Genomic DNA, 6462 nt, shown 5'->3' with positions numbered 1-6462 from the left:
CTATAGATGCCAATCATTATAAACTTCAAAGGATAAAGTAAGATGCCAAAATAGTTCAGAAGTAAAAAGCTACAAGTTCCGCTCATCTAATTAGAACCAATATTCATTGATATTTTGAGATTTATAGTATATTCTCTTCTTTTTATCCTATTTGATTTTCAGTTGCTTGAAGACAAGCAACAATTTAAGTTTGGTGTTGAGATGAGCGGATAATTTTATGCAAAATTCACATTTCTGGACTTTACTATGAGTTTGTGTGTTTTTATGTGATTTCAGGTATTTTCTGGCTGAAATTGAGGGACCTGAGCAAAAATCTGATTCAAGCTGAAAAAGGATTGCTGATGCTGTTGGATTCTAACCTCCCTGTACTCGAAATGGTGATTCACTGGAGCTGCAGAACTCCAAATGGCGCGCTCTCAATTGCGTTGGAAAGTAAACATCGAGGGCTTTCCAACAATATATAATAGTCCATACTTTGTTCAAGTTTAAACGATGCAAACTGGTGTTCAACGCCAGTTTCATGCTCTATTCTGGAGTAAAACGCCAGAAACACGTCACAAACAAGAGTTAAATGCCAAAAACACGTTACAACTTGGAGTTTAACTCCAAGAGAAGCCTCTACACGTGTAAAGCTCAAGCTCAGCCCAAGCACACACCAAAGTGGGCCTCAGAAGTTGATTTCTACATTTAAACTTATTTCTGTAAACCCTAGTTACTAGTCTAGTATAAATAGAACATTTTACTATTGTATTAGACGTCTTTTGATTGATCTTTAATCAGTGTATGCGATTTTAGACCTTCAAAGGGGGCTGGCCATTCGGCCATGCCTGGACCATCGCTTATGTATTTTCAACAGTGGACTTTCTACACACCATAGATTAAGGGTGTGGAGCTCTGCTGTACCTCGAGTTTTAATGCAATTACTACTATTTTCTATTCAATTCAACTTATTCTTGTTCTAAGATATTCGTTGCACTTCAAACCTGATGGATGTGATGATCCATGACACTCATCATCATCCATTCTTATGAACGCGTGCTTGACAATCACTTTCGTTTTACCTTAGACCGAGCATGTATCTCTTGGATTACTTAATCAGAGTCCTCGTGGTATAAGCTAGAATTATTGGCAGCCATTCTTGAGAATCCGGAAAGTCTAAACCTTTGTCATGGTATCCCGAGTAGGATTCAGGGATTGAATGACTATGACAAGCTTCAAACTCGCGATTGTTGGGCATAGTGACAGACACAAAAGAATCAATGGATTCTATTCCGACATGATCGAGAACCGACAGATGATTAGCCGTGCTGTGACAAGAGCATTTGGACCATTTTTACTGAGAGGATGGGAAGTAGCCATTGACAACGGTGATGCCCTACATACAGCTTGCCATAGAAAGGAGTAAGAATGATTGGATGAAAGCAGTAGGAAATCAGAGATTCAGAAGGAACACAGCATCTTCATGCGCCTATCTGAAATTCCCACTAATGATTTACATAAGTATCTCTATCTTTATTTTATGCTTTATTTATCTTTATATTCGAAAACCATTACAACCATTTGAATTCGCCTAACTGAGATTTACAAGATGACCATAGCTTGCTTCATACTAACAATCTCCGTGGGATCGATCTTTACTCACGTAAGGTTTATTACTTGGATGACCTAGTGCACTTGCTGGTTAGTTGTGCGAAGTTGTGAAGAATGTGAGTGAACCATAGTAGTGTGCACCAAGTTTTTGGATCCATTGCTAAGAATTGTTCATGTTATGAAACAAGTAAATCACAATTTTGCCTATCTTGCTCCTCCTTGAGGATCCAATGTAGTTCTTGATCTCTTCAACGTTACTCTTTTGTCTTTGTTGTTCTTTCCTTATAGCCCTTTGGTCTTCTCTAATTTCATTGAAGATGGTGGAATGCTCTTGATGCTCCATCCTCAACTGATTCATGTTAGAGCTTAATTCTCCCACAGAAGTATGCCATTGATCCCAATATCTTGAGGAGGAAAATACATCCCTTGATGCATCTCAAGGATCTCATACTGAGGCGGTTGCACAGGCTCATGTGCATGCTCTCTAGTTTGTTTCATCCTCTTCTTAGTGAGGGGTTGTCCTCCTCAATGGAGATATCTCCCTCTATGACAATTCCAGCTGAATTGTATAGATGACAGATGAGGTGTGAGAATGCCAACCTTGGTTTGGTGGAAGGCTTCTCAGCTATCTTGTACAATTCTTGAGGGATCACCTTATGTACTTCCACCTCACTTCCAATCATGATGCAATGGAACATGATGGCTCTTTCAATAGTCACTTCTAACTGGTTACTAGTTGGGATGATAGAGCGTTGGATGAATTCCAACCATTCTCTAGCTATGGGCTTGAGGTCAAGCCTTCTTAGTTGAATGGGCTTGCCTTGGAAATCCATTTTCCACTGTGCTCCTTCCACATAGATGTCTTAGAGCACTTGATCCAGTCTTTGATCAAAGTTGACTTTTCTAGTGTAAGTATGTGAGTCTCCTTGCATTAGAGGCAAGTTGAACGCCAACCTCAGACTTTCCGGGCTAAAATCTAAAATTCTCCCTCGAACCATGGTGCTCCATTCTTGGGATTTGGGTTCACACTAATGTTATGGTTTTTCGTGACCCATATATTAGCATAGAACTCTTGCACCATTAAGATCCCAACCTCTTGGATGGGATTGGTTAGGACTTCCCAACCTCTTCCCCTGATCTTTCTTCGGATTTTCGGATACTCATTCTTCTTGAGCCTAAAAGGGACCTTAGGGATCACCTTCTTCTCTGCCACTACTTCATAGAAGTGGTCTTGGTGGGTATTGGTGATGAATCTCTCCATCTACCAAGATATGGAGGTGGCGGCTACTGCCTTCACTTTCCTCTTTCTAGAGGGTTCTCCAACCTCGGGTGCCATAAGTGGGAATGGAAAGCAAAAAGCAATAAGCAATGTTTTTCCAACACCAAACTTAAAAGAAAATAAAGAAAAGCGAAGAATGGAGTAGAAGAAGAAGAAAATAAAAGGAGATAAGGGAGAGAGCAATTCGGCCAAGGGGCTTTGATGGGTATGAGAGGTGTGTGTATGAAGGGTTAGAATAAGGGGTATTTATAGGAGTGGGCTAGGGTTGGGTTCGGTCATGGGTGGGGTAAATGGAAGGGAAAATTGATTTTGAAGTGGGTGGGTTTGGTGGGAGTTATGATGGATTTGGGGAAGTGATATGGATGTGATTGGGCTAGGGTTTATAGGGAAGAGTGTATAAGGGAGTGTGAAAGTAAGAAGGAAGAAGTGGGGTAGGTAACGTTGTTGTGTGACCCACTGGTCTTGAGAGGCTAGGGAATTCAGATTTCCTGCCCTCTGCCTTGGCGTTGAACGCCCAGGGTCTGCTCCCTAACTGGCGTTCAACGCCAGCAACACTCCATCTAGAGTGTTTTGTATTCAGTGCTGAACTTTTGCCATCTCTGTTCTGACTATTGCACAGGATTATGAACCTAAAAAATAAAACTTTAAAGAAAAATAAAATTAAGGAATTAAAAGAAATAGAAATAATAATTAAGGTTGGGTTGCCTCCCAACAAGTGCTTCTTTAACGTCATTAGCTTAACGGTTAGTTCCTTACGGAAGTGAATATGGGCTCAGAATTTTGCCCCTTACGATGAACTTTCTTCCTGTCTTCTCATGAATGAGCTCCACATGCTCTAGAAATAGGACACGACTCACTGTATGTGGTATGATTGGCTTCTTGGTGAAGACAACTCTCATGCCAGGTGAAAGGCCTTCAGTGGGGACTATCTTGTCCCTCTAGCCTTTAGGTACTTTCTTCCTAGTACCTTTGTTCTCAGTTCTTGTTAATGGCTGCCATACACCAAACTTAGAATTGATGTTTGGGGGCTTAGTAAAGCTTTGCACTGAAAGAGATGGTTGGAACACTAGGTGTTGCACCATTGTCTCTTGCTTATCAGAGGGAGAATTGGGATTGGACCTCTTGAACAAGATGTAGTCCTCTTCTAGTTGGAAAACCATTTCTCCCTTTGCCACATTAATCATGGCTTTTAAAGTAGCTAGGAAAGGTCTTCCGAGAATGATAGAGTCATCCTCATCCTTTCTGATTTCCAATACTATAAAGTTTGCTGGGATGTAGTGGTCTTCAAACTTTACCAAGACATCCTCTACTAAGCTATATGGCTTCTTCATTGACTTGTTTGGCATCTCTAGTGAGATTTTTGTAGCTTGTACCTCAAAGATTTCCAGCTTCTCCATTACAAAGAGTGGCATGAGGTTTATGCTTGACCCTAGGTCACACAAAGCCTTCTCAAAGGTCATAGTGCCTATGATGCAAGGAATTAGGAAGCATCCAGGATCTGGAAGCTTCTGGGGTAGCTTCTACTGAACCAAAGCATTGAGTTCTTTGGAATGAGAGCTCCTTGGTACCGAACAACTTGCTCTTCCCTAGTGTCTTCATCCTCATCAGAGGATGAATGTTCATCAAAACTCATGCATTGCAGGATTGCATGCAAGGGAACCTCTATGGTCTCTATATGAGCCTTGGCTTCCATTAGTTCTTAGGTAAGGATTTATTGAGTATGTATTGAACAAGCAGAGGGTGTGCTTTTACTGGCATTCAATGCCAACTCTGGTGGCTCTTTGGGCGATGAACGCCCATGCTGTATACCCTTACTGGTGTTAAATGCCAGTTCCTTTACCTTTTTGGGAGTTGAACGCCTAGTGAACGCCAGCTTTCCTACCTGTTTGGGCGTTCAACACCCAGTGAGGGCTTCCTCACTGGCGTTCAGCACCAGCTTTGATGCCTGGTTGGGCGTTGAATGCCCAGTGAAGGCTTCCTCACTAGCGTTCAGCGCCAAGCTCTTAGCCATTTTGGGTGTTGAACGCTCGGTAAGATCTTCCACACTAGCATTCAACGCCTTCCCAGTCTCTCTAGATTCAGCCTCAGCCTCAGTGGTGATGGCCTTGCACTCTTCCCTTGGGTTTACTTCAATGTTACTTGGAATAGTGTCAGGAGGATTCTCAGGGATCTTCTTGCTCAGTTGACCAACTTGTACCTCCAAATTTCTGACGGAGGACCTTGTCTCAATTATGAAACTACGAGTGGTCTTAGAGAGACTAGATCTGCTTATGAGTCTCCATATTCTATTGAGAAGAAGGGAATGGCGGCCTGTTGTTGAACCTGTTTTGGTTCCTTCCACTTAGATTATCATTGAAGCCTTGTTGAGGCTTCTGTTGATCCTTTCATGAAAGGTTAGGATGATTTCTCCATGAAGGGTTGTATGTGTTTCCATAGGGTTCTCCCAAATAATTCACCTACTCCATGGTGGATTGATCAGGATCATAAGCTTTTGCTTCAGAAGAAGCTTCCTGAGTGCTGGTGATGAGCGGATAATTTATACGCTTTTTGGCATTGTTTTTAGATAGTTTTTAGTAAGTTTAAGCTACTTTTAGGGATGTTTTCATTAGTTTTTATGTTAAATTCACATTTCTGGACTTTACTATGAGTTTGTGTATTTTTCTGTGATTTCAGGTAAATTCTGGCTGAAATTGAGGGATTTGAGCAAAACTCTGAAGAAGGCTAACAAAAGGACTGCTGATGCTGTTGGAATCTGACCTCCCTGCACTCGAAATGGATTTTCTGGAGCTCCAGAACTCCAATTGGCGGGCTCTCAATGGCGTTGGAAGGTAGACATCCAGGGCTTTCCGGAAATATATAATAGTCCATACTTTATTCGGAGATTGACGACGTAACTTGGCGTTGAACGCCAAGTACATGCTGCTGTCTAGAGTTAAACGCCAGAAAAACGTCATGATCCGGAGTCAAACGCCCAAAACACGTCATAACCTGAAGTTTGATGCCAAGAAATGCCTCTACACGTGAATTCATCAAGCTCAGCCCAAGCACACACCAAGTGGGCCCCGGAAGTGGATTTATGCATCAATTACTTACTCATGTAAACCCTAGGAGCTAGTCTAGTATATATAGGACATTTATCTATTGTATTAGACATCTTTTGACCACTTTAAGTCCTGGATCATTCGGTCACTTGATCATGGAGAGGGCTGGCCATTCGGCCATGCCTGAACCTTTTTCTTATGTATTTTCAACGGTGGAGTTTCTGCACACCATAGATTAAGGGTGTGGAGCTCTGCTGTACCTCAAATATTAATGCAATTCTATTTTCTTTTATTCAAATCTCTCTTATTCTTATTCCAAGATAGTCATTCGTACCCAAGAACATGATGAGTGTAATGATGAAAGTGACGATCATTATCATTCTCACTTATGAACGCACGTGATTGACAACCACTTCCGTTCTACATGCAACCGAGCTTGAATGCGTATCTCTTAGATTCCCCAACAGAATCTTCGTGGTATAAGCTAGATAGATGGCGGCATTTATGAGGATCCGGAAAGTCTCACCTTGTCTGTGGTATTCCGAGTAGGAT

Source organism: Arachis duranensis, chromosome 5, assembly GCF_000817695.3.
Source record: "Arachis duranensis cultivar V14167 chromosome 5, aradu.V14167.gnm2.J7QH, whole genome shotgun sequence".
In the NCBI taxonomy this organism is placed as follows: Eukaryota; Viridiplantae; Streptophyta; class Magnoliopsida; order Fabales; family Fabaceae; genus Arachis; species Arachis duranensis.
The sequence above is the reverse complement of the archived record's forward strand: the minus strand, read 5'-3'. Positions refer to the sequence as shown.